The sequence below is a fragment of the Camelus dromedarius genome, chromosome 6 (genome assembly GCF_036321535.1).
Source record: "Camelus dromedarius isolate mCamDro1 chromosome 6, mCamDro1.pat, whole genome shotgun sequence".
Classification (NCBI taxonomy): domain Eukaryota; kingdom Metazoa; phylum Chordata; class Mammalia; order Artiodactyla; family Camelidae; genus Camelus; species Camelus dromedarius.
Window position 1 is genome coordinate 64488709 of NC_087441.1, and position 25999 is coordinate 64514707.

Sequence of the window (25999 nt, forward strand, 5' to 3'; positions counted from 1 at the left end):
GGTGAGAAGGTGCTGGTTATTCAAGGCTTCTTCATTTTGGAGAGAAAACAGGCAATTAAAGAAAGCAGTTAGGAATATTAAGATCTGGTAATATAAAAGAAGTCGAATAAGGATTGCCTAAGTTTGTGTCTGTGACGTGTACCTTTAGTGTGAAGAAAGGGCCCACTCCCAGTGGATTCCTGATTTTACTGTTGTGGGAAGAGATAGTCTGCAGAGCCAATAGCAAAAATGGCCCCCACAAGACCTAGAGGGGCTGGTGACGGCAAAGATTGGTGCAAAAAGCCAGTTTTGTTCATTTGCATTTTCGGCACGCTTATCTAAATCACTTTTTCTTATTTTTAAAAGTGTTTTGTAACATGAATGTGAAGCACTTTGAAAAAAGAACCTCAAAAGCTGTAGTAATGTTCTGTATCCCGACTGTGGTGGTGGTGGTGGTGGTGGTTACATAAATCTGTCCATGTGTTAAAATTCATAGAACCCTGTACACCAAAAAGAGTCAATTTTACAGTATGATAATTTTTACAACAAAATTAAGTACTGAAAAAAACCCCAAAATTGAGTACTCAAAAAAAAAAAAAAAACACCAAAATTAAGTACTCATGGGAAAATGTAGAAATGCTCAAGCATGATATTAATTCTGGTTCTGCTCTTTTAAGGAGAGTGAGAAGCACTTTCGAATTTAGAAAGCTGTATTCTCATTTGATCCTCCCATCAACTCAGCAATATAGATAGCATTAGATTATCGTCTTGTTATTGGTGGTAGTGTTAATCTGTTGTACAACGGAAAAACCTGGGGCTCTGAGCTAAGGATAACTAGCATTGACAGTCTTGAGTTTGCCAAGCCCTGGGCTGATCGCTTTTAGGAATTATCTCAGTTACTCTTCACATCAAAACTCGGGTAGGTCCTCTCACTCCAGTTTTACAGAGGAGGAAATTGAGGCAAAAGTTAAGTTACATAACTTTTTCGAATGTGTGGGTGGAGGCGGGGACCAAGCCCAGATTTGTCTGCTTCTGGTATCCATCTCACATTTTGCCTTGAGGCAAGATTGAGGAGTTTGTGTGAATTTCTACTCTGCTTCCTAAGTTCTACTTAGGCAGAACCTCACCCCTGATTCTCTTTTTTCTTATTTCCCTCTACCTGCCTGCAACTGGCAGTTGGTTATGGCTGCTTAATCAGGACTCAGAAATTTGGGGTCATCTTTAGTTTCCCCACTTACTTTGTGGCTTCTGTATACCTGTTTCTTAATCTGTAAAATGGGACCACTAATAAGACGTTAAGGCATTTTCATCAGAATTGAGATAACACATATAACACCCTTACCAAAATTGCATGTTATTATAGTGCTCTCCGTAATTACTCTCCCTCTCGCCATTTCCTGTGCACCCAACCCATCTCTGTAACTATGTGAGTGGTAGGAGTATACAGATGAACAGTTTAATGTCTCCTTCAAGTAGGGTTGTCAGACTTAGCAAATAATACAGGACACTCAGTTAATATGAATTTCAGATAAACAATAATTCTTTTTAGTTTATGTATGTCCCTGCAAAATTTGGTACATACTTACACTAAAAAACACTCATTCTTTACCTGGAATTCTAATTTAACTAGGCTTCCTGTATTTGATCTGGCAACAAAGGAGCTCATAACCTGGTGGAAGAAACATACACAGTAACAAAAGCTCTCAATGCACAACATTGAACACAGCTTTGTGCATTTATCTTACCAATCTCCTCTTTCTTTGTGTATATTTTATTTCTGTTTCTGCTGTTTATTTTTTAGTATGAATGGGACCATGGTATATGTATTCTTTTTTTTTTTTGGTTTTAAAATTACCATATATCATTCTGTGCCCATAGGTATAGGTATGCTTTCTTCTTTCTTAAAGACTGCAAAATATTCTATACTGTGGATTGTGTTACCACATTTTTTTAACTGCCCTGTTGAAAGACATTTAGATCAGTAACTACTTTTTAAAGAAGTTTTCTTCAAGTAAGAAAAGCTTACTAGGATCAGTTCTATTTTGATTGTCTTAAGCATTTAATTATCCTAAATTATCATACTTGCCTAACTCCTGACAGCTTGACAATGTTTTGTGCATGGTGCTATTTACATGCTCTAAAGCAGGATGGAGGATTTCAGAGCACATCCCCCCCCCCATTTATTCTTCTCTTCCAAAATAAAATAAAAGAAGGCTCTGAATGTCCTAATGGAGAAGAACCAATTTAGTGTATTTCAATAGGTCACTTTATAGCCTCCAGGAAAATGTCTTTGCACTGTCATTTATTTCACACAGTGTTTCTGCAGGAACAATTTCTCTTTTAGTGACCCAAAGGGAAGTCATTAGTAAATTATTAAAATATTGCTGCTGAATCCTTGAAGGGCAAGGAATAATGTAGTATTAAAAAAAAAAATGATGAGTGATTATGGCCACCCTCATGGTAAGCACAAGGTAGAAACCATGTGGTCCAGCATGAGCAAACATCAAGATTATTTAAGACGCTAATTTCGGTCTCTGCATTAAATTAGCAAAGAATTGATAAAGGCAAACACTCTCAAATCTGAAAAATATCTAAAACACTTAAAACCAGAACAATCAACTTGATGGTCAATTTCGGGAAAAAACATTATACAGCCATGGAAAAACAATTTTTAATTGTTAATGATTAAAAAGAAAACTTTTCATGAGCTGATTTCATATCATTTGAGAAAGAAGTCAGCTTCTTGTCTAAAAGGTATAAACTAAATAAAGTATTAACTAGGCAGTGGGTTGAAAAGGACATATTGCATGAGTCAGTACAATAGAGTTTGGAACTAGTTAAAGAAACATATAGCAAAGACATTTCAGAATTTATTGGAGATTAAATAAATACTAAAGAAAGAACAAGTTAAAAGTCTGTAAAATTGGAAAGCTTAAACTGGATGGAAATATGTGATTCATCAAGGATGAGAAAATTTTGAAAGGTAAATAAAAACATTCAGACAGTCACCTGCAGAATTTTCCAGATAGCTAGCATTACAGGATTATTCAACTTTTTAAAGTGTGTAACTTTTTAAGACTGCTGTATGCCCTCCGTCTATATGAAGTTCTTGGGCTACAAAGGTAGATAAGATAAAATACCCTGCCTTCAGATTACTCACAGTCTAGCGGTGAAGTCGAACTATGTAACAGTTAAATTACATATGGTAAATTAACATATGGTAAGTACAAGAGTCAGGGGTGGAGTGGGGAGATGGGAGAAGGTTTCATTGGGGAAGTGATACCTGAGTTGCAGTTTGAATTACTAGTAAGAACTTGCCAAACAACAGATCAGCAAGTTGGTGAAGAGACTCAGAGAACTTGTTCAGTTCTAGAAACTACACGGGGAAGAACACGGCACACATTGGAGAGAGTGGGACAAGGTCAGATTTGAAATACGTTGAGATCAGATTACTGCCCTCTATTTTTAAAAGTCTGATTTCATCCTATAGGGCTGGGGAGGCTCTGAAAATGGAATGACATGATCTGATGTGCGTTTTAGAAAGATCAACTTTGCAATCTGTTTGAAGGGTAAATTACAGACAGAGAGACTGAGGACAAGGGGAGAAATTGGGAGTTTCTGAGTGATAGATGTTGAAGAACTAAACTAAAGCAGTGTTAAAAATTGGCAAGGCAGGAACACTCAACAGGGTAACACTGCCCCTAGTGGGCATTTTGGGTATTTGTGGAGGCATTTTCAGTAAGGTTGCCACAGTCACTGGGGACAGCTACTGGCATTTAGTGTGTAGAGGCAAGGGATATTAGACATCCTGCAGTTAGAGGGATAATCTCATACAACTAAAAATTATCTTGCTTCCTACCTGACTTTTAAGTATCCCTCTAAACATTCTTATAGGTGAAAAACCTGATTATTAGTCATCTCAGTCTAGAAACAACTCCATTTTACAGTTAAACTGCAAATACTTACAGGATGGTTTTAATACACATTGAATTTTTCAGGAATGCAGCTACCATGTTCATTGAATGAGAAAATACATATTATTTTGTTTGGAATGCTACCAAAATTGTATCTCTGACAGCTATGCCCCTCATGCTATTTGAATCACCAATACAAACCAACTGGATCAGTTTGCATTTGTACTTACTGCATTTACAGTGATTCTTATTTCAAAATGTCCAATGTAAAGAAAAATTATATCCACTATTCATTTGTGTCTTAGTCTAACTCCTCTTAAATCCTACCCTGTTTATAAGTAGGTGGAAGTAAATGACCACTTCAGTAGGTCTCCTGATATAGTTATTTATATGTTATACTACATATCATTCAACATTTAATTATACTCCTCTTATTTCTCCTTTATATTTTAGTTAATATAGTATATTTTTCCCTCACTTTTCAGTTTTTATTAGGTAGAATTGTTACAATTTGATTGCACAGATACAACATATTGCATGTAAATGCATATACACAATATACTGCACATGTTTTTGAATTTACGTATATGTACTGTTCATTGTTTCTAAGAATGTTTAGGGCTTTAGCTTTTTAAACTTACATAGTTATCAAAGGAATGTTGCCAACCAAAAAAAAATAATTAATCCAAAAAGATAATACACACCACTATTAACAGCAACATTCTTTATTAATTGCCAAGATATGGAGGCATCCTAAGTGCATGCCAATAGGTGGATGGATAAAGAAGATGCAGCATATGTGTGTAATGGAATACAACTCACCCATAAGAAAGAAGGGTATTTTGCCACTTGCAGCCCTTCATTCACTTTTTTTTCCTTCAAAAACCAGAATTTTATAACTGGCATAAACATTTCCATTGCATGAAAAACAACAAAATACCCAGAAATAAACTTAACCAAGGAGAATATCTATACTCTGAAAACTGTAAAACATTGATGAAGGAAATTGAATATGATACAAAGAAATGGAAAGATATCTTGTGCTCTTGGATTGGAAGAATCAACATTATCAAAATGGCCACACTGCTGAAAACAATCTACAGATCCAATGCAACCCCTGTCAAAGTACTTAGGACAAATATAGTACATATTTTTAAGTGTCTATGAAGGTGTGCTTTATATAAAGAGGAGGCTTTATAAAATACTTGTTTTAAAAAGGAAACATTGGTTCTACAAAGGTTGAAAATAACCCATACAGATATAAGAGGTAGAATCTATAATTCTTGGTGATTTATTCAGTATGGAGGTGAGAATACAGGCACTTATAATACTAAAAAGTGTGACATAGTAGATAACTTCTGTATTTTAAATGACATCCAAGAGAAATCCTAATAGTTCTAGATTGAAGAGTCAGTTCGACTGTAAGGAAGCTGAAAAATACCCAGAGTAAAGGGTAGAACAGTGAGCTTATTCACTTGAAGAAGAACCTGGCTTATTTAGTTGAAATTATTGTCTTTTCAAAAATATTGCGATATTTAAATCAGCAATATTACCTAATACTTTTTCTCTACTGTAAATTAATTCAACTTTGAAACTGACATTGAGGATTTTCCAGTTTTCTAGTCCTTGCCCAACCTGAGTTCTAAACCAAACCTGGAAGTCAGCCAAGCAATGGGAGAAGTTGCAATTGTAGCTACTGTCCAAATTCAATTAATTTCAATTAAATTTAATACAGTTCAATAAATGTTTATTAATGTGTCTCTTTTGTGTGGTATTCACTTTAGCTTCCAAACAGAGCCACTTCCAAAGGCAGGAATTTTCCTTAAAAATGTTTCTGATCCTGGCACACTGACAGGCAATCTATTGCATGTCCATGGCAGAAATTCAGCAGATAGACTTGAGCCAAAGCTTATATACATGACCCAGGCATCTCTAATCTATTTTACAAGTCTTTCCCAGTGAGCTGAAGCACACTGGTCAATAAGTTGCCTTCTAGCACCATTTGAAATATTCAAGGCCAGTAAGTGAGTATTTATCAGATTTGGTTTACATTGTCACATAAAAGTCCAAGAAGAGAAGACTGAAAATATTATGTATTTTGGAATAGAAATTTATCACATTACCTTGCTAGTGAAAAAAATGAAGCTAAAGAGCTTAACTAGAGAGACAAAATCAAGTCCGCATCAAATCATATGGCCTGAACAGTGAGTGGGTGTTGAGTATGTGTTTTGTATTTTTAAGAACAGAATATTTTAATGCAATTAAAATAATAGAATAAAGGAGGTAGGTGCAAAGTGCATGCCAAAGGATAATTATACTGAACTTGAGCAAAAGTCTGCTGGAAGAATGCGTGACATCAGGAGGTACCTGAACCCAAGAAATATTGATGTGATGATGTTTGCAAAGGGGTGGTATTCAACATAGTTCACAATTAGTATGGTGAAGACATGGACCAGTAAGTGTTTAACAATCAAATGGGGTGCCCCTGTAAACAACCAATAGGGCTTTGTTGGTGCAAGCTACCAGAATTCAAGCAAAAAAAATGTATACAAATATGTGTATATAATCCATACATATAATAAAGGTTTCTGATTCTTTTGGTAACCGCCTTCCACGGTCTGGGCAATCATTCTAAAATTGTTCCATAACTTCCAAGCTTTACCATAAGGAATTAGAAATCTTTAAAATAAGAAAATAACCAGTCATTAAAAATTGAGTTTATTCATTATTTGTTAGATAAATAACTTTGAAGTGTGTAAGTTCTTCTAGGCATTGTACTGACAACTGAGGATGCAATGGTGAATTAAACAGACAAAAGCCCTGTTTTCATAGAAACTTATTGTTTCCGCCAGTTTATTAAATCAATTAACTCAAGTATGGGAAATTTAGTTTTCTTTTTTGGTGGAATTAAAATTTTTATTATTAAATATAGAATCTCATAAAAACAAAGGATTGAGAAAAGCTGTGTACCTACTCTTCAGCTTTACAAATGCTAACGTTTGATTTCTTTTTCTATTTTCTTTTGTATGTAATTAAAGTGAACAAATTAGTAAGTTTTGACATATGTATATAGTCTTGAAACCATCATTCAAGAAAATGAACATATTCATCAGCCTCAAAATTTCCTCACGACCTGTTGTAATCTCTTCATCCACAGGTCACCCCCAATCCAAACCCATGTCCAGACAACCATTAATTTGATTTCTGTCACTATAGATTAGTTTGGATTTTCTAGAATTTTGTATAAATGGAATTATACAGTATATGCTCTTTTTTATCTGGCTTCTTTTTACTCAGCATAATTAATTTGAGATTTATCCATGTTGTTAAGAGCATCAATAATTCACTTCCATTTCTTTGCTGAGTAGTATTCTATGGCATGGATATAGGACAATTTGTTTATTCTTTTACCTGATGATGGACATTTGGACTTTTTCCAGTTTGGGGCTATCTCATAAAAAGTTTTGCAATAAACATTCGCATTCAAGTCTTTGGGCATATGCTTTTATTTCTCTTGGGCAAATCCCAAGAGGTGGAATGGTTTGGTCATATGATAGATTCATTTTTAACATTTTCAGGAATTGCCAAACCAATTTCCAAAGTGATCATACCATTTTACATTACCCTCAGCTGTGAAGAAGAGTTCCAATTGCTCCAACACTTGATATGATTGGATTTTTAAATTTTAGGTATTCTGAGAGGTATGTAATGGTATCTCATTTTGCTTTTAATTGATCAATGATGTTGAGCACCTTTTAATGGGCTTCTCTGCTACCTGTGTATCTTCTTTCATGAGGTGTCTGATAAATTCATGCATCCATTTATTTAATTGAGCCATTTGTTTTCTTACAATTGAGTTTTAGAAGTTCATTAAATATATATTCTAGCAACAAAGAAATAATAATAAATTTGAGTTCTAAGCTAGACAAATATTGTTGAAGCTCTAGATTTAAAGAGATAGTAAAGAATCCTACAATTACTAAAGCTAAATTGGCACTTGTGAGGGAAGAAAAATTAAAATGATTTCAGAAATTTTTTCTGCTCTATTAGATGCTAGAAGGATTTGGAGCTCTATGAATAGCCTGAGTTTTAAGAAATAATTTAGTTTATTTTTAAAAGATATAATGCTTTTATACAGTTGAAAATTCAAAAGTGGCAGAAAGGTGTACAAGTGAAAATCGTCCGCTTCTGTCCCTTAGCTGTCCAGTTCACCTCTCCGTAGGCAGCCGACTTTTATCAGGTTTTTGTGTGTATCCTTCCAGTTAGATCCTCTGTACATCTATGCAAATTCTTTTCACAAGGAATTGAACACTTCACATTGTTCTGCACCATGTTTAACTAAACTATGAGACTCAGATTATTCATTATTAGTATAATGAAGAATTCTTCATGGGTAGGTGTTATCCACTGGACAGGGTATTAGCTATCTGTTGCTGTGCAATAAACCACCTCAGAACTCAGTGGTTTAAAATAACAATTATTTATAAGTATAGCTTGTGAATCTGCAGATTGGCTGAGGGTTGGTTGATTTGGGTTGGACTTGATTGGCAAACTCTGCTAATCTGGACTGCTCATGCTTCTGCAAATTGACTGGTGGGCTCTATTTTAGGTTGGGCTTGACTGACACACCTTACTTGAAGACAATTCTGCTCCAAATGGCTATTACCTTCCCCACAAGACCAGTGAAACAGCTGAGGCAGTGGAAGTACAAGAACATGTAAACCTAATCCACGTAAGTCCCTTTTAAGATACTGCTTGCCTCCCATTTGTCACCATGCTGTAAGTTAAAGCAAATCTCATGCTAAAGCTGAGGACCAGGGAATTACAACTCCCTGGTGCACAGTGAGAGAGCACTGCCAAGTAACACGGCAAGGGATTTGTACAGAGGAGGAGCTGAAGAACGGAGCTGCTGGCGCAATCTACCACAAATGGATGTACCACCATTTATTTAAACAATCCCCTATTAAGAGATTTTCAGCTTTTTGCTATTAAAAACAATGCAGCAGTGACTGAGTACACATGTCATCTTTTTTTTTTTAACATTTTTTATTGATTTATAATCATTTTACAATGTTGTGTCAAATTCCAGTGTTCAGCACAATTTTTCAGTCATTCATGGACATGTACACACTCATTGTCACATTTTTTTCTCTGTGAGTTATCATAACATTTTGTGTATATTTCCATGTGCTATACAGTATAATTTTGTTTATCTATTCTACAATTTTGAAATCCCAGTCTATCCCTTCCCACCCTCCACCCCCCTGGCAACCACAAGTCTGTATTCTCTGTCTATGAGTCTATTTCTGTCCTGTATTTACACTTTGTTTTTGTTTGTTTGTTTGTTTTTGTTTTTGTTTTTTAGATTCCACATATGAGCGATCTCATATGGTATTTTTCTTTCTCTTTCTGGCTTACTTCACTTAGAATGACATTCTCCAGAAGCATCCATGTTGCTGCAAATGGCATTATGTTGTCGGTTTTTATGGCTGAGTAGTATTCCATTGTGTAAATATACCACATCTTCTTTATCCAGTCACCTGTTGATGGACATTTAGGCTGTTTCCATGTTTCGGCTATTGTAAATAGTGCTGCTATGAACATTGGGGTGCAGGTGTCATCCTGAAGTAGGGTTCCTTCTGGATACAAGCCCAGGAGCGGGATTCCTGGGTCATAAGGTAAGTCTATTCCTAGTCTTTTGAGGAATCTCCACACTGTTTTCCATAGTGGCTGCACCAAACTGCATTCCCACCAGCAGTGTAGGAGGGTTCCCCTTTCTCCACAGCCTCTCCAGCATTTGTCATTTGTGGATTTTTGAATGACAGCCATCTGACTGGTGTGAGGTGATACCTCATTGTAGTTTTGATTTGCATTTCTCTGATAATTAGTGATATTAAGCATTTTTTCTTGTGCCTTTTGATCATTTGTATGTCTTCCTTGGAGAATTGCTTGTTTAGGTCTTCTGCCCATTTTTGGATTGGGTTGTTTATTTTTTTCTTATTGAGTTGTATGAGCTGCTTATATATTCTGGAGATCAAGCCTTTGTCGGTTTCATTTGCAAAAATTTTCTCCCATTCCATAGGTTTTCTTCTTCTTTTACTTCTGGTTTCCTTTGCTGTGCAGAAGCTTGTAAGTTTCATTAGGTCCCATTTGTTTATTCTTGCTTTTATTTCTTCTAGGAGAAAATTTTTGAAATGTATGTCAGATAATGTTTTGCCTGTGTTTTCCTCTAGGAGGTTTATTATATCTTGTCTTACGTTTAAGTCTTTGATCCATTTTGAGTTGATTTTTGTGTATGGTGTAAGGGAGTGTTCTAGCTTCATTGTTTTACATGCTGCTGTCCAGTTTTCCCAACACCATTTGTTGAAGAGACTGTCTTTATTCCATTGTATATTCTTGCCTCCTTTGTTGAAGATTAGTTGACGAAAAGTTTGTGGGTTCATTTCTGGGCTCTCTATTCTGTTCCATTGGTGTATATGTCTGTTTTTGTACCAATACCATGCTGTCTTGATGACTGTAGCTCTATAGTATTGTCTGAAGTAAATTTTATTATGATTTGTTCTAGTTCTGTGAAATATGTCCTGGGTAATTTGATAGGGATTGCATTAAATCTGTAGATTGCCTTGGACAGTGTGACCATTTTAACAATATTGATTCTTCCAATCCAAGAGCATGGAATATCTTTCCATTTTTTAAAGTCTTCTTTAATTTCCTTCATCAATGGTTTATAGTTTTCTGTGTATAATTCTTTCACCTCCTTGGTTAGATTTATTCCCAGATATTTTATTTGGGTGCTATTTTAAAGGGGATTGTTTCCTTACTTTCTTTTTCTGTTGATTCATCTTTAGTGTAAAGAAATGCAACTGATTTTTGAATGTTAATTTTGTAACCTGCTACCTTGCTGAACTCTTCAATCAGCTCTAGTAGTTTTTGTGTGGACCTTTTAGGGTTTTCTATATATAGTAACATGTCGTCAGCATATAGTTACAGTGGATTTTTAAAAAAATTTTCCCATTTGATTTGTATATCTTAAAGAAATTAACACTTATTAAATTAAGGGCAATCTCAAAAACAAAAGTCCTATAAGTAAGAGCAACAAGTAGAACCATAGTCCAGCCAGTTCACCAGGGAGTCAATGAAAGAGAGAGCTAAGACAGGCCCTCTGGAGGTCAGAACAAATCTTAGAAATAGCTTCAAAAACTACCCCTGCTTGAATTTAATTATTAATTTAATGTCTTATTGCAGAATATCATAGCAAAATACCATACACAGGGTGATTTAAACAATGTAAATAGATTTTTCTGACAGTGCTGGAGCCTAAGAAGTCCAAAATCAAGGGGTTGGCAGGGTAGGTTACTTTCTGAGACCTCGTGCCTTGGCTTGTAGGCAGTCACCCTCTGTATGCTCACAATACCTTTTCTTTGTGTGCAGCAGAGAGAGGAAGCTCTGGTGTTTATTCCTTTTCTTTTGAGAACACTAACCTCATGGGAGCTCCACCCTCATGGCTTCATCTAAATTTATAACTCCCAAAGGCCTCACCTTCCAAAACCATCACACTGGGCTTTAGGGCTTCAACATACAAATTGAGGGGCAAGGGGACACACAAATATTCAGTCCACAACATTTATTTTAAACTTAAATAAATTAAATAATTCATTTTAGTTATAAAAGATAGTATAAATGAATGTTTCTTCTTATTTCTGAACTGATGTAAAACACAACTGTATAAAATAGTATGTATATAACTGTATTGTTGGGTCAGAATATATACAGATGTAATATATTTGCCAATAACAGCACCAAGAAGATGGATTGAGGAAAGCTATGTTGGGCTAAGGAAATGACACCGGATGGTAACTTGAATCCTAGGAACATATGTAGAGAACCAAAAACAAGTAAATAATAAGGTTACCATAACAAACTCGGTGAATATAAACTTACTCTCCTTTCTTCTCTCAGCCTGTATAATACACATAAAATGATACAAGCTAGTAGTTATAACAAAGTATTGGTGGATTAATAACTTATATAATGTAACATGTATAACAATAATAGGGTGAAAGGGGAAAGAGAGAATAGAGCTGCACAGAAGTAATGTTTCTATATCACATTGTAATTAAGTTTGTAGAAGTCTGAAGTGGATTCTGATAATATGTATATAGTAAGCCCTAGTGTAATCACCAACAAAATGTTTTAAATAATGAAAAAAGTAATTACAGTAATTAAAATATTACTTTAAAAATATTCACTTAATTCAAAAAAGAGCAGTAGGGGAAACAGAAACAAAAAAACAGAAGTAGTAATATTAAATGTGAATGGATTAAATAACCCAGTCACAAGGTAGAAATTGTCAAACTGGATAAGAAACACCATCCACCTATATGTTGTCTACAGGAGAAACACTTTAGGTTCAAAGGTGCAAACAGACTGAAGGTAAAAGAATGGAAAAAGTTATATCATGCAAACAGCAACTACAGAAATGATAATAATAGTATCAAATACAATAGACTTCCAAATGAAAAGAAAATGTTACTAGAGATAAAGAGGGCATTTTGTAATGAAAGAATCAAACTACCAAGATGTTACAAACATATATGCACCTATATGAAATACATGAAGCCGAAATAAACAGAATTGAAAGGAAAAATAAGCAATTTGACAAAAACAGTTAAAGAGTTAAATACAACCCCCCCAATGGATAGAACATCTAAGGAGAATATTAACAAAGGAAATAGAAAACTTGAACATTGTATGTAAAATAGATCTAACAGATATCTATAGAATACTCCACACACAAAAAATACACATTTGTCTGAGTACATGGAACATTCTCTGAAACAGACTACATGCTAGGCTATAAAACAACCCTCAATAAATCTAAAGGGATTGAAATTGTACAAAAGTATTTCTCTGATCATAATGGAGGGAGATTAGAAATTAATAACAAAAAGGAATTTGGGATATTTACAAATAGTGAGGAAATTAAACAGTACACTGCTAAATAACCAATGGGTCAAAGTAGAAACCAAAAGGAAAACTAGAAAATATTTTAGGATGAATGAAAATGTAGATACAACATACTAAAATGCATGAGATGCAACTAAAGCGTAACAGGAGGCATTCAGCCTGCAGTCTGGTTTGCAGGATTGAGAGAAGCCATACAACACAAGATTTTCCCAGGAGGGAACAGCATGTGTGAGTGGGCACATCCATAGGAAAAATCTGAGAAAGCCTCAGAATCCTTAGCTGGACTGATCAGTAAAGGTATTGACCTCCTGAAGCTACTCTGTAGAGACTGGAGGAGGGGAGTGCTTCTTCAAATGAGAAAATAGCAGCGCAAGAGTTCAAGGAACATGACAAATCAAATACCAAAGGAACACAATAATTTTCTAGTACCTGACCACAAAGAAATGGAGATCTACAAATTCTTGGACCAAAAAAGTGAGGAAAAAAATGTTTTAAGGAAACTCAGCTACAAGAGAAATCAGATAGGTAACTCAATAAAATCAGGAAAGCAATACATGAACAAAGTAAGAGAGTAAGCAGAAAGAAAGAAATAAGAACCAAACATAAATTCTGCAGGTGAAGAACACAATGAGTGAAATGAAAAATGCAATATAGAGCATCCAAGCAGACTTGATCAAGGAGAAGAAAGAAACTATGAATTCAAAGAAAATTCATTTAAAATTATCCAGTCAGATGACAAAAAAAGAAAAAAGAATGAAAAAGAGTAGAGAAAGCCTATAAGAATTATGGGGCACCATCAAAAGAAACAAAATTTGCATTCTGAGAGTACCAGAAGAAGAGAGAAAGGGTCAGAAAGCTTATTTTAAAAAATAATGGATGCCATTATGGAAGACAGTATGGAGATTCCTTAAAAAACTAAAAATAGACTTACCATATGATCCAGGTAATCCCACTCCTGGGCATATATCCAGAGGGAACTCTAATTCAAAAAGATACATGCATCTCAATGTTCATAGCAGCACTAGTTTCCATAGCCAAGACGTGGAAGCAACCTAAATGTCCGTTGACAAATGAATGGATAAAGAAGATGTGGTATGTATATGTGTGTGTGTGTGTGTGTACACACACATACACAATGGAATACTACTCAGCAATTTTAAAAAAGAATGAAATAATGCCATTTGCAGCAACATGGATGGACCCAGATATTATCATACGAAGTGAACTAAGCCAGAAAGAGAGAAAAATACCATATGACATCATTTATATTGTAGAACCTAAAAAAATGACACAAATGAACTTATTTACAAAACAGAAACAGACTCATAGACATAGAAAAAAAAACTTGTGGTTACCAGGGGAAAAGGCAGGGGAGTGGAGAGATAAATTGGGAGTTTGGGATTTGCAGATACTAACTACTATACATAAAATAGACAAACAACAAGATTCTACTGTGTTGCACAGGAAACTATATTCAATATCTTATAATAACCTATAATGAAAAAGAATATGAAGAGAAATATATATGCATATATATGTATAGCTGAAACACTATGCTGTAAACCAGAAATTAACACAACATTGTAAACCAACTATACTTCAACAAAAAATTTTTTTAAAAAGAAAGAATGATTGAAAACTTACCAAATTGGGGCAGAGATATGGGCATCCAGCTACCTGAAGCTTATGGGTCCCCATCCAGATTCAACCAAAAGAAGAATTCCCAAGATGCAGTATCATAAAACTGAAAATATCAAAGACAAATAGAGAATTTTGAAAGCAGAAAGAGGGGAGAAACTCATCTCATACAAGGGAACCTTCATGAGACTATGAGTAGATTTCTCAGCAGAAACCTTGTAGGTCACAAGAGAGTGGAATGATATATTCATAGTGCTGAAAGAAAAAAAAAATGCCAACAGGAACACTTTGCACAGTAAAGCTGTCCTTCAGAAATGAAGGAGATTTAAAGACTTTCCCAGACACACCAAAGCTGAGAAAGTTCATCACCACTACCCCTACCTTATAAGAAATGCTAAAGGGATTTCTTCACACTGAAATGAAAGAATGCTAGTTAGTAACATAACACATGAAAATGTGAAACACTCTGGTAAAAGTAAGCATATAGCCAGATTCAGAATATTTTGTATTGTACTGGTGATATGGAAATTCCTTTAGTATAAAAATTATAAGACAAAAGTACTAAAAAAACAGCTATAGTTGCAATAATTTTTAACAGATACACAACATAAAAATATGTAAGTTTTGACATCCAAAAACATACAATGAGAGGAGGAGGTCAAAGGGTACGGTTTTTGTATGCAATCAACATTAACTTATCAGCTTAAAATAGACTGTTATAACTGTGAGATGTTTATGTAAGCCTCATGGTAATCGCAAAGCAAAAACCTATTGTAGATACAAAAAAGAGAAAGAGAAAGCAATGAAAATATACCACTACATGAAATCATCAAATCACAAAGGGAGACAGCAAGAGAGAAAGAATAGAACAAAGGAACTACAAAACATTCCAAAAAAGCTTTAACAAGAAGGCAATAGTAAGTCCTTAGCTATCAACAATTACTTTAAATGTAAATAAATTAAATTTTCCAATCAAAAGACCTAGAGTTGCTGAATGGGTAAAATAAAAATAAGATCTAACTATATAATGCCTACAAAAGACTCATTTTAGGTTTAAGGACATAGGCTGAAAGTGAAAGGATGAAAAAATATACAATGGAAATATATAAATATTTAATAATAAAATAAAAATAATAAATTAAAAAATATAAATGGAAATCAAAAGAGAGCAGGGACAGCTATACTTATATCAGAAAAAAATAGACTTTAAGTCAAAAACCCTAACAAATGACAAAGAAAGTCATTATGTTATGATAAAGGGGCCAATTCATCAATAGAATTTAACAATTGTAAATATATAGGCACTCTCATTGGAGCACCTAATCATATTAAGTAAATTTTAACAGATCTGATGGCAGAAATAGATGGCAACACAGTAAGTCTGAGACATCAGTAGCCCACTTTTGACAATGGCTAAATCATCCAGACAGAAAAGTAATAGGGAAAAACTGGACTTGAGCTCTACTTCTGGCCTAATGCATGTAAAAGATATATACAGAATATTCCATCCAAAAGCAATGGAATATAGCTTCTTCTCCAGCACACATGGAACATTCTCTGGGAGAGATCATATGTTAGGCCACAAAATAAGTCATAATGAACTTAAGAAGACTGAAATCATACCACCTATTTTTTTCTAAACACAATGGTATGAAACTCGAAATCAATAACAGAAAGCTGAAATTTTTACAAATACATGGAAATCAATACACTCGTGAACAACCAATGGGTCAATGAGGACATTAAAAAGGGAAGGTAGAAATATATTCATAAAAACAAAAGTGGAAACACAACACATGGAACAGCAGCAATAGCAGTTCTGACTGAACAATTGGCAAAGGACCTGAATAGGCACTTTTGCAAAGAAGACATACAAATGACCAACAGGTTCAAATGACCAACGGTGCTCAACATCACTAATCATCAGGAAAATACAAATCAAAACCACAATGAGATACACCTCACATTAGTTAGCTTTTATCAAAGAGATAAGAGATAAGTTCTGGTAAGGATGTGGAGAAAAGGGAACCCTTGTACACTGTTGGTGGGAATGTAAATTGGCACAGCCATTATGGAAAACAATATGGAGGTTTCTCAAATATTAAAAATGGAACTACTATATGATCCCACAATTCAACTTCTCGGCATATATTCAAAGAAAGAAATCAGTATCTTGAAGAGATATCTACACTCCCATGATCATTGCAGCATTATTCACAGTAGCCAAGATGCAAACAGCCTAGGTGTTCATTAGCATATAAATAAAGAAAATGTGGTATATATACACAAGGGAATATTATTTAGCCATGAAATAGAAGGAAATCCTGCCACTTGTGACAACATAGATAAACCTGGAGGGCATTATGTTAAGTGAAATAAGCCAGACAGAAAAAGACAAATACTGTATGGTATCACTTATCTATGGAATCAAAAAAAATTTATAGACACACAGAGTAAAATGGTGGCTGCCAGGGGCTGAGGGTGGGGGAAATAGGGAGCTTATTGGTCAAAGGGTACAAACTTACTGATGAATAGTTAGGAGATGAATAAGTTATGAGGATCAAAATTACAGCATGGTGTCTATGTGAGTAGATCTTAGACCACACACACCCAACGTTAACTGTGTGAGATGGTGGATGCATGAATTAACTTGATTGTGGTAGTGGTTTCACAATGTATACATGTATCAAATCATCCCATTGTATACTTTAAATATGTATTTAATTTTATACCTCCATTATAGCCCAATAAACCTAGTGGGAAAATCTGTAAAATATTGCTGAAAGATCTTAAGGACACCTAAATAAATGAGTAGAAATCCTTTGTTAATGTATTATAAGACAATATTAAGATGGCAATATTCCACAAATTGATCTACTACTGATTCAAAATAATCCCTATTAAATTCTCTGTTGCAATTTCTACAGAAATTGACAGGTTGATCCTAAAAGTATTAAAGAAATTCCAGAGACCCAGAATAGCCAAATGATCTTGAAAAAGAACAAAGTAGGACATCTTTGCTTACACCTGACAACTTCAAATCACATCATACAGCTGCATTAATCACGAGAGTGTAGCATCAGGGACAGACTTGTAGATCAGTGAGACAGAACTGAGAGTCCATGTATAAACCCTCACTTTTAAGTTCAGCTGGTTTTTGACAAGGGTGCCAAGACCATTCAACAGGGAAATAATTATCTTTCAACAAGTAGTGCTGAGACAGCTAGATATCCACATGCAGATGAAATAAAGTTGGTCTCCTTCCCTACATACAGGCAAAAACATTAACTCCAAATGGATCACAGAAGTAAATGTAAGATCTACAACTAAAAAACTCTTAGAAAGAACATAGGAGTAAATTCATGTGACATTGGGATAGGGAAATTCTTTTAGATATGATGCAAAAGCACAAACAATAACAAAAATATGTATCAATGAATTTTATCAAAACTAAAAATGTTTATGCTTCAGAGAACACTATCAAGAAAATGAAAAAAGATAACCTACAGAATGGGAGAAAACATTGATAAATCCTGTATCTGATAACAGATTTATACCCAGAATATGCAAGGAACTCTTACAACTCAATAAGACAAACCTGTATTTTAAATGGGCAAAGTATCTGAATTGACATTTCTCCAGAGAAGATATACAAATAGCCAGTAAGATGCTCAATATCATTAGCTATTAGGAAAATGCAAAACAAAACCACCATGAGATAATACTTCATCCCCACTAGGACGGCTATAATCAAAAAGACAAGTAATGACAAGCATTGGTGAGAACTCGGGGAAAGTGGAGTCCTCATGCATTGCTGCTGGGAATGTTAAATTGTGCAGCTTCTTAGGAAAACAGATTGACAGCTCCTCAAAATGTTAGGCAAAAGGTTACCATTTGACTCAGCAGTTGCACCCCGAGGTAAATATCCCAGAGACATGAGTACATATGAGTAAACATCTGAGAGTTTTGAGTACATATACGCCAAAACTTGTAAATAAGTGTTTACACCATTATTCACACTAGCCAGAAAGTGTTTTCACACTTTGGATGTTGTTTGGACAGTGTTTGGACAGTGTTTGAACATTATTCCCAAATATAGGACAACTGATAAATGATAAACAAATACGACATATTTGTTTATAATAATGTCAATATTATAGTGATAACATTATTTGACAATAAAAATGAAGTACTAATACATGCTATAACATGAATGAATCTTATAATTATGCTATATGAAAAAAAGCCAGTCTTAAGAGGCCACGTATTGTATGATTCTATTTATTTAAATATCGAGAATAGGCAAATCCATAGAGACAGAAAGTAGTTTAGTGGCTGCCCAGGTCTGGAATTGGTAGTGGGGGAAATGGAGAGTATCTGCTAATGGATAAGAATTTCTCTGAGCGGGGATGATGGAAATGCTCAAAAATTGATTTGATTTTGGTGATGGTTGCATAACTCTGTGACTATGCTAAAAAAAAAACCCATTGAATTATATACTTTAAATGGATTAATTATTCAGTATGTAATTATATCCCGAAACTGTTAAAAATAATAACAAGATTCTTTGAATTAAAAGAAACACCATTGGATAAGTAAGTTTCAAGCATAATAATGACCATAAATAAGAGAGTCCTGGGAGAGCTTGGCAGAAATCTCCTGCAATACTAATCAGTTTATGGTTCCCCAAACTTGTCATACTTTTTCTTTCTCTTTTTCTATTTTCTGAAATTCAAAACTCTGCTCAGAGAATTTTCCACATACATATTTCTTCGCCTGCCTGGTAAACTCAGATTCATTCTCTAATATTGGCTTAACATCACCTTCTTTTTGAAACATGTTGGCTTCAGACAGCGTGCACTACTCCATCCTCTGTCCTGCCCAAGCGAGTTATGATACCTCATGTATGATAATTATTTGTTACATAATTGACTTCTAGATCAGACTGTCGTCCTTTCTTATTTGTATCTTCAGTGTCCAGAAAAGCACCTAATGAAGAACTAAATGGATGGATGGATGGATAAATTACAAATTAGTTACAAGTTCTCAATCATCTTTAATCTTGGTGAAGTTTGAAATACGACAGTAATCAATCTGATGCCTTGCTAGCTAACAGGAATTTTAGAATAAATTTTAACTTTTCAGAAAAAATTTTAGAAATTGTAGCACAGCACCTTTATTGGAAACTGACCTTTTACTCTCTTTCCTAAAGAAAAAAAAAATGAGTTACTCTATGGGGAAAACAGACTTAAAAAATAATACACTTTTCATGTTACAGGTTCAATACTGAGATATTCACTGCATCAAACAATGGAATTTAGCTTGGCACTTAAGCAGCTGGATGTTATGAGAAGTTTTGAAATTAAGACAAAACTTATCAGAGTTGACATAAAGAAGATATTTAAAAACATATCAATACTAATTTGGACATTGTGACTGAAAGATGTTTTTAGAGAGTTGTCTTATATATGTTCTATATGGCCGATGTGACAAATCATAGGCCGTTCATTCTAACATTTTTTTTTAATCTTTGGACAGAATGAAAAAAATGTACTTATGAGATCACCAGTTGTACCTAATATGAAAAGTAGAGTTCCTAGTTATTTGAGCATGAGATATTATTTACTATAATTCTCAATAGCTTTGCTGAACTTGATTTTCTATTAAAATATCTTACAAATTCTTTCATGTGTATAATTTCATTATAAATTGATTTTCAGTTAAGAAAAACAGACACCTAACCCATGTTTCCATTTTATGATAAAATCTTTATTGCGAAAATATTTTTACGTTCAAGAAAACTGCAGCAATATACTATCAGTACAAATATCGCACAAGTTTTGTTTCCATTGTTTGCCTTTGTATTCCTTAAAGTTCATGGCTTAAAAACAGATCACGTGGTGGTAGATTTTTTTACGATTAAGAATTAGAGAAGTGATCTGCTTTGTCTCTTGAGGGCCTTTTAGAGCCCAGTGCAGTTATCACCCAGGTAGAGGCCCATCTGAGACCTCTCTGTCTTTTCTAAGCCCAAGTCCGCTTGCTTATTACTAAACTCCAACTGGTGGGCTGGCAAATGGGCCATGTTTAAAGAAATTTCCAGGACATGGAATTTGGGCTAGGCTTAGCTATCATCACAACAAATAATAAACTAGTCAGTGCAGAAATAATTTTTCTATCTTAGAATTTTTCACAGCCCTTGGTATTTTTCTTGTGGAGTTTATCACTTTCCACCTTGCTTTGTGGTTACTTACATGCAGTGCTTACTCCCCCAATTATATTGTAAGAGACTAAGTTTTACTCATCTTTTTATAACCCATACCACTTTCTACAGAGAGTTAGCTTATTTGAGTTACCCTAATCAATGTCATTTGAATGTCAAGTTGCTCATTTAATTTCTCTAAATTCAAGTGTGGAATTGTGACGATGCCAAAGATGTTCAGAGAAAATTTTAGCTTTACCATGATTGTAAACATCAATCATACAATAATGAAACTTGTCTTATAGATCAACTTATATGTAGATAAGATACCATTGTCTTTCTCTAGTTCTCTTTTTTTAATGTATCTTTTATTCATTTATTTTATTTTTGGGTGGGAGAGGTAGTTAGAGTTTTTTGTTTGTTTTGTCCTTTATGGAGGTACTGGGGATTGAACCCAGGACCTTGTGCATGCTAAGCATGTGCTCTACCACTGAGCTATGACCCCCACTCCAGTTCATTTTCTTGAAAAGTCAGCATCTCACGGAAGTACTTCCTGTAAGAGGGCTCCTTGATTTTTCAGCGCCCTCCAGAGGCCCCCAGAATATCCTGACACTAACCTTGGAGAAGACACATTTACGCTGCTGATAGAAACCCACAGTTTTGCACTGGAGGCATAAAGCTTGTGGGGTCCTGCAGCACCTGGCTTATCTTCCTGGGACTGAAGCAGCCTCTGCCAGAATGTACATCTCAGCTTCCTGGAGAACCTGGCCCTTGGGTCGCCCGCTCTTGGGAGCTGATCATAGGTCAGAGAGGCAGGCTCCCAAGGGATGTATCAGGTGACCTTCAAAATGTGGAAAGAAAATATTAGGACTTCTATTTACATATTTCGTCTAAAAACATTAAAGAAATCGTACTTTATTATTAATGTTTAATACACAGATTGCCAAAATATGGTACTCAGTATATCCCAAGGTAAAAAGGGGACAGTTGATGCTGGTGCCCTCCTTTCTTTGTTTGCTTCAGTTTATCAGAGCAGTAATCCTGGCCCTAATTCTAATCCTAACCATCACCAGGGGGAGCAGATGCTGTAGATAGCATGCCCTGTAGTTGTCCTGAGATCACCTTAGGTATGGTGAGCACTTGGCAGCAAGCTAAAAGCCTTCCACCTCTAACACCGGTATCTCTCTTCTTCTCTGTCTGATTCTTCAGCACCACGAGTGTTTGCTCCACCAAAGACAAGTCCAACCTGGAAGTGAAGGGAGAAAACCGCCAGGGACATCCATTAACCACGGGGGATGAAAGTCGGTGGGCAAGTGCTCTCACCGCGCCCTCATCCAGGAACGATGATGGCTCTGAGGTATGTCCCACATGGCTTCTCAGGGGGTCACTACTGGGATTGGGTCCACAGCACAACGTGTCATCACCACTCGCTGTGTCTCACTGTGCCTACGCCCTCCCTGTGCTTTCGAGAGTCACCTCCCAAGAAAACAACCCGCTCTTAGTCCTTCCCTCAGGGGCTGCTATTGAGGGAACCCAAGAAGTCGGGTGAAGTGAATGTTCGTACTATCTCGTTATCTAGTTAACTAATGCTCATATGATGGACACATGTTTTTAAAAGATTTCTGCAAAGAAACTTCATAATGAAGATCATACTGATCTGTAAGAGCCAGTGAGTAAGAAATTGACATTGCTGACACTTTCCTGAATCCAAGAAAGAGCTCTTTGTCACCCAAATTGCAATATGAAAAATAATGAAAATCTAATCAGATCTAACAAGAAGTGCACAAAAGAATCAAAGTTGTCTAGGACTATTTCAAATAGGCATTTCCATCCATTATAATGATAAATCTCACCACACCTGTATATTGTGCCTTGCAATACCACTTAATGATAATATAACTAGTATTAGTGAAGTGGTACACGTACAGATTTACATATTTGTAAATAACTGATAAATTTGTCCATGCAGCTCTTTCCTACTTGCTCAGATTTCTTTCCTATTGAGAGTCCATGATGATCAGAAAATGTCGACCACTGTGTAAAGCCTATTAGACTTTGTAACTCTGTAACTACTGGAGTCATCATGTTGAAGTCTTATTATACAAATGAGAAAAGTGAGCTCTAGATAGTTTAAGGAGCTTTTCGAGGGGCACTCTCCTGATGGATGGTAGAACCAAATTAGAATGCAGGTCTTCTGACACTCAGTTCAAAAAATCTCTCTACCACAGAGTATTAGAAACCTGATGTGACTTCACCTTGGTTTTAAATACACACTTGTCTCTCCACACATTCTCCTCTGGCTGCTCTCTGTCCCTCCCTCAGCCTTAACCCACCTTAGCTCCCACCTTCTTTGTATTCTTGATCTTTATCTTTACATTCATCCATTCCTCCATGTGGACCTGTCTTTTGCCTTGGCTCACTGGGTCTAGACCATCCACTCACCTCGTCTTAAATGGCAGCTCCGTACTGTGTTTTGTCCTGCCTTACAGTCTTGTCTTTCCAACTCAGTGCTACCATGGTCCCAGGCAGCAGGGCTAACACTCACCAAGAGGTCTAGATCCTGCTCCCGAGGCGTACTTTTGCTCTGAGTTTAAGGAACCATGCTAATTGTTTGCATGTCATGTGTTGTTGGGCCAGTGGACCCTACCTTAATCTCCAGGTTTCCTTCAAAACTCTGAAGTAATTTTGGTTCTGAGTTGCTCTAGGATTATAAGAGAGCCTGGAGGAAGCTGAGAATAGGAATTCAGGTTCAGATCTATATCTCTAAGCTTGTGAATTTAGTAACTATTGTATTTTCATAGCTATCATGGGAAAATAATTAGGACCTCAGTGTAATAGGTAGAAGCAGACCAAAAGGAAACGTTAGGAAGTACAATGGTTAAGAGTATGAACTTGAAGCCGTAGTGTGATCTAATTTGAGCTCTGCCATGTATTAGCTGTATAAACTTGGTTAAGTCAATTCCTCTCTCTGTCTGTCTCGCCATGTATAAAATGGGAATAATAATTGTACCTACTTCAAAAGAAATTTGTGAAGATTGACCAAGGTAACATAGGTAAAGCATTTAGCACAGTGTGTGATGATAGCAAAGTGCTGCACAAGTATTAGGCAGTAGAATAATCTTCATGAAGTGTAAGTGTTGGGTAGATATTCATCTGTCACTTAACAAATGCCTGATGGTCTACATCTCTATACAAAATTGGGTTAGGTGTTGTAGGGGCTACAATAAAGTACGATACACAATACTTGACCTCAAAAGGGATGAGACAGGATGAGGGTCGGAGTTAAAGCAGCAGGAATGGTAATGGAGATGAATGGACACATTTTTAAATTTAAAAATTAGAATACTCAGGATGTAGGGACCAATTAAATGTGGAAGTAAAAGAAAAAGATGTAAAAAAAAACTCCCTGCCCCTCAGTCTTTCAGCTTGTATGTTTCGATAAAGTATGTTTTAAAATGAGGGAGGAAATGCAGTGGGACGAACAGGCTTTAAATGAAAGATAATGAGATTGATTTGGATATTTCTAGTGTCTGTAAGCAGAGATGAACCTGGAGCTCAGGAGAAAGGGACAGTGGAATCTGACTTGAGATGATTGTTGAGGACATGAGTCATTGAGATCACCCACGGAAGACATTTAAAGGAAACAGAAAAGTCAGATAAGCCCCACATTTAAGCGAGAATGGGAGGAGGATGAATCAGGAAGTCAGAAAGAATAATTAAAAACGTGGAAGCACTAACAGAGTGTCATATCAGGGAAATGAAGGATGTAGAACTGTCTAAAAGAGCAACAGTGGCAGCTGCTACAGGAAGACTGAGTAAATGAAGATTGAAAATAAACCCTTGGATATGATGATTAAGCAATGATTGGCTGCGGTGAATTGGTAGAGACAGTACACACTGTGGATAGTAGCAGTGATTAGAGATCACCCCCAGGAGGAAACTGGAGTATCTGTGTTGCCCCCACTCACTCTCTGATTTGCTGAGCAACATACTAACATTCTCGAAGTCTCCGAGTTCTCATCTGTATAAACAGGGCTGCTAATGATACCTTCCTTGTTGGATGTTTGGAAGATTTAAATGAAATAGTAGATGAAAGCTGCACAGTGCCTGGCACACATTATTCACTCAATGAATATTAGCTATCATTATAATAATAATAATAATAATAATTTAAAATTTTTATTATTATTTATTTAATAATAATTTATATTATTTAATTTTATAATTAATAATAATAATTATAATAATTATTATAATAATTATAATTAATAATTTAATAATTAATAAATTATATATAATTTATTAATTATAATAATAATAATAATAATAATTATTATTATTATTATTACACAATCAGGGAGAAAATGAGAAGTTAGGATGTGAAGGCTTCTCAAGAAGTCTACAAGAAGAGGAGGTGTAGCTCAGTGGTAGAGCGCATGCTTAGCACGCACAAAGTCTTAGGTTCAGTTCCCAGTACCTCCACTAAAAATAAATAAGTTAATAAACCTAATTACCTCTCCCCTCAAAACTTTTTTTTAAAAAGTAAAAAAAAAGAAAAGAAAAAAGTTCCATGCAAGAAATAAATTTTAAAAAAAAGAAGAAAAAGAAGTCTACAAGAAAGAGGAGAAACATAAAGCATCCACTTGAGTAGGAAACAGCATCCAAGAAGGGATTTTTTTTTTTTTTAATTTTAGGATGGAGAGAGGTTTGCGTGTGTTTTTAAGCAGAGGAAAAAGAGCCAGTAACTGAATAAAAATACTATTATAAGTGGAGAGTTCTTTATTTAGATAAGATTTTCTCATAACGGATAAATTTCACAAAGAGATAATATGACAAGTTCAATAAATCAGTAACAGGAAACAATATTTGAGTTGAAACATCTATGGGTGAAACTAATTTATGAAACCACCTGCAATTTGTTGGCTGTTCTCAAGCAAAGTAAGTGTTTCCTTCACGGAGCGCTGTCAATTTGCAATTCTTTACTGCTTCTGAAATGAATGCAAATTCTTGAAAGATGTGGCAAAGAGTCTGGGCAGGTTTACCTAGATGGGACATCACCTCCTTTCAACAGTTTTTCTGGTTAGCTGAGACTTAAATAGATGAGAGCGAGATCTAAACAAAGCAGGCAGTCAATCCCCAAGCAGATCTCAGGTTTGAGGGTTCCCTTCAGTAGGTAAGACACATAGGAGAATATTAACTACTTTGTTAGCCATAAATATTCATCAAAGAAGTCAAATAACCCCTGCAATAGATGGAGATCAGTGGAAAAAGAAATGGGAAAAATGGGGAAATGGAGGAGAGT

The 25999-nt window shown here is 35.3% G+C and overlaps 1 long non-coding RNA gene across 1 annotated transcript in view; it reads left to right on the top strand.

The window, feature by feature from the left end:
• The window catches only part of LOC116154332 (uncharacterized), a 55974-nt gene extending 33911 nt beyond the window's left edge, over positions 1 to 22063 (top strand). Inside the window, exons 3-4 of the long non-coding RNA XR_004138156.2 lie at positions 8503 to 8625; positions 21907 to 22063. This is a non-coding gene — a long non-coding RNA (uncharacterized LOC116154332). The remainder of the gene's footprint in view (positions 1 to 8502; positions 8626 to 21906) is intronic.
• Positions 22064 to 25999: the final 3936 nt, after the last annotated feature.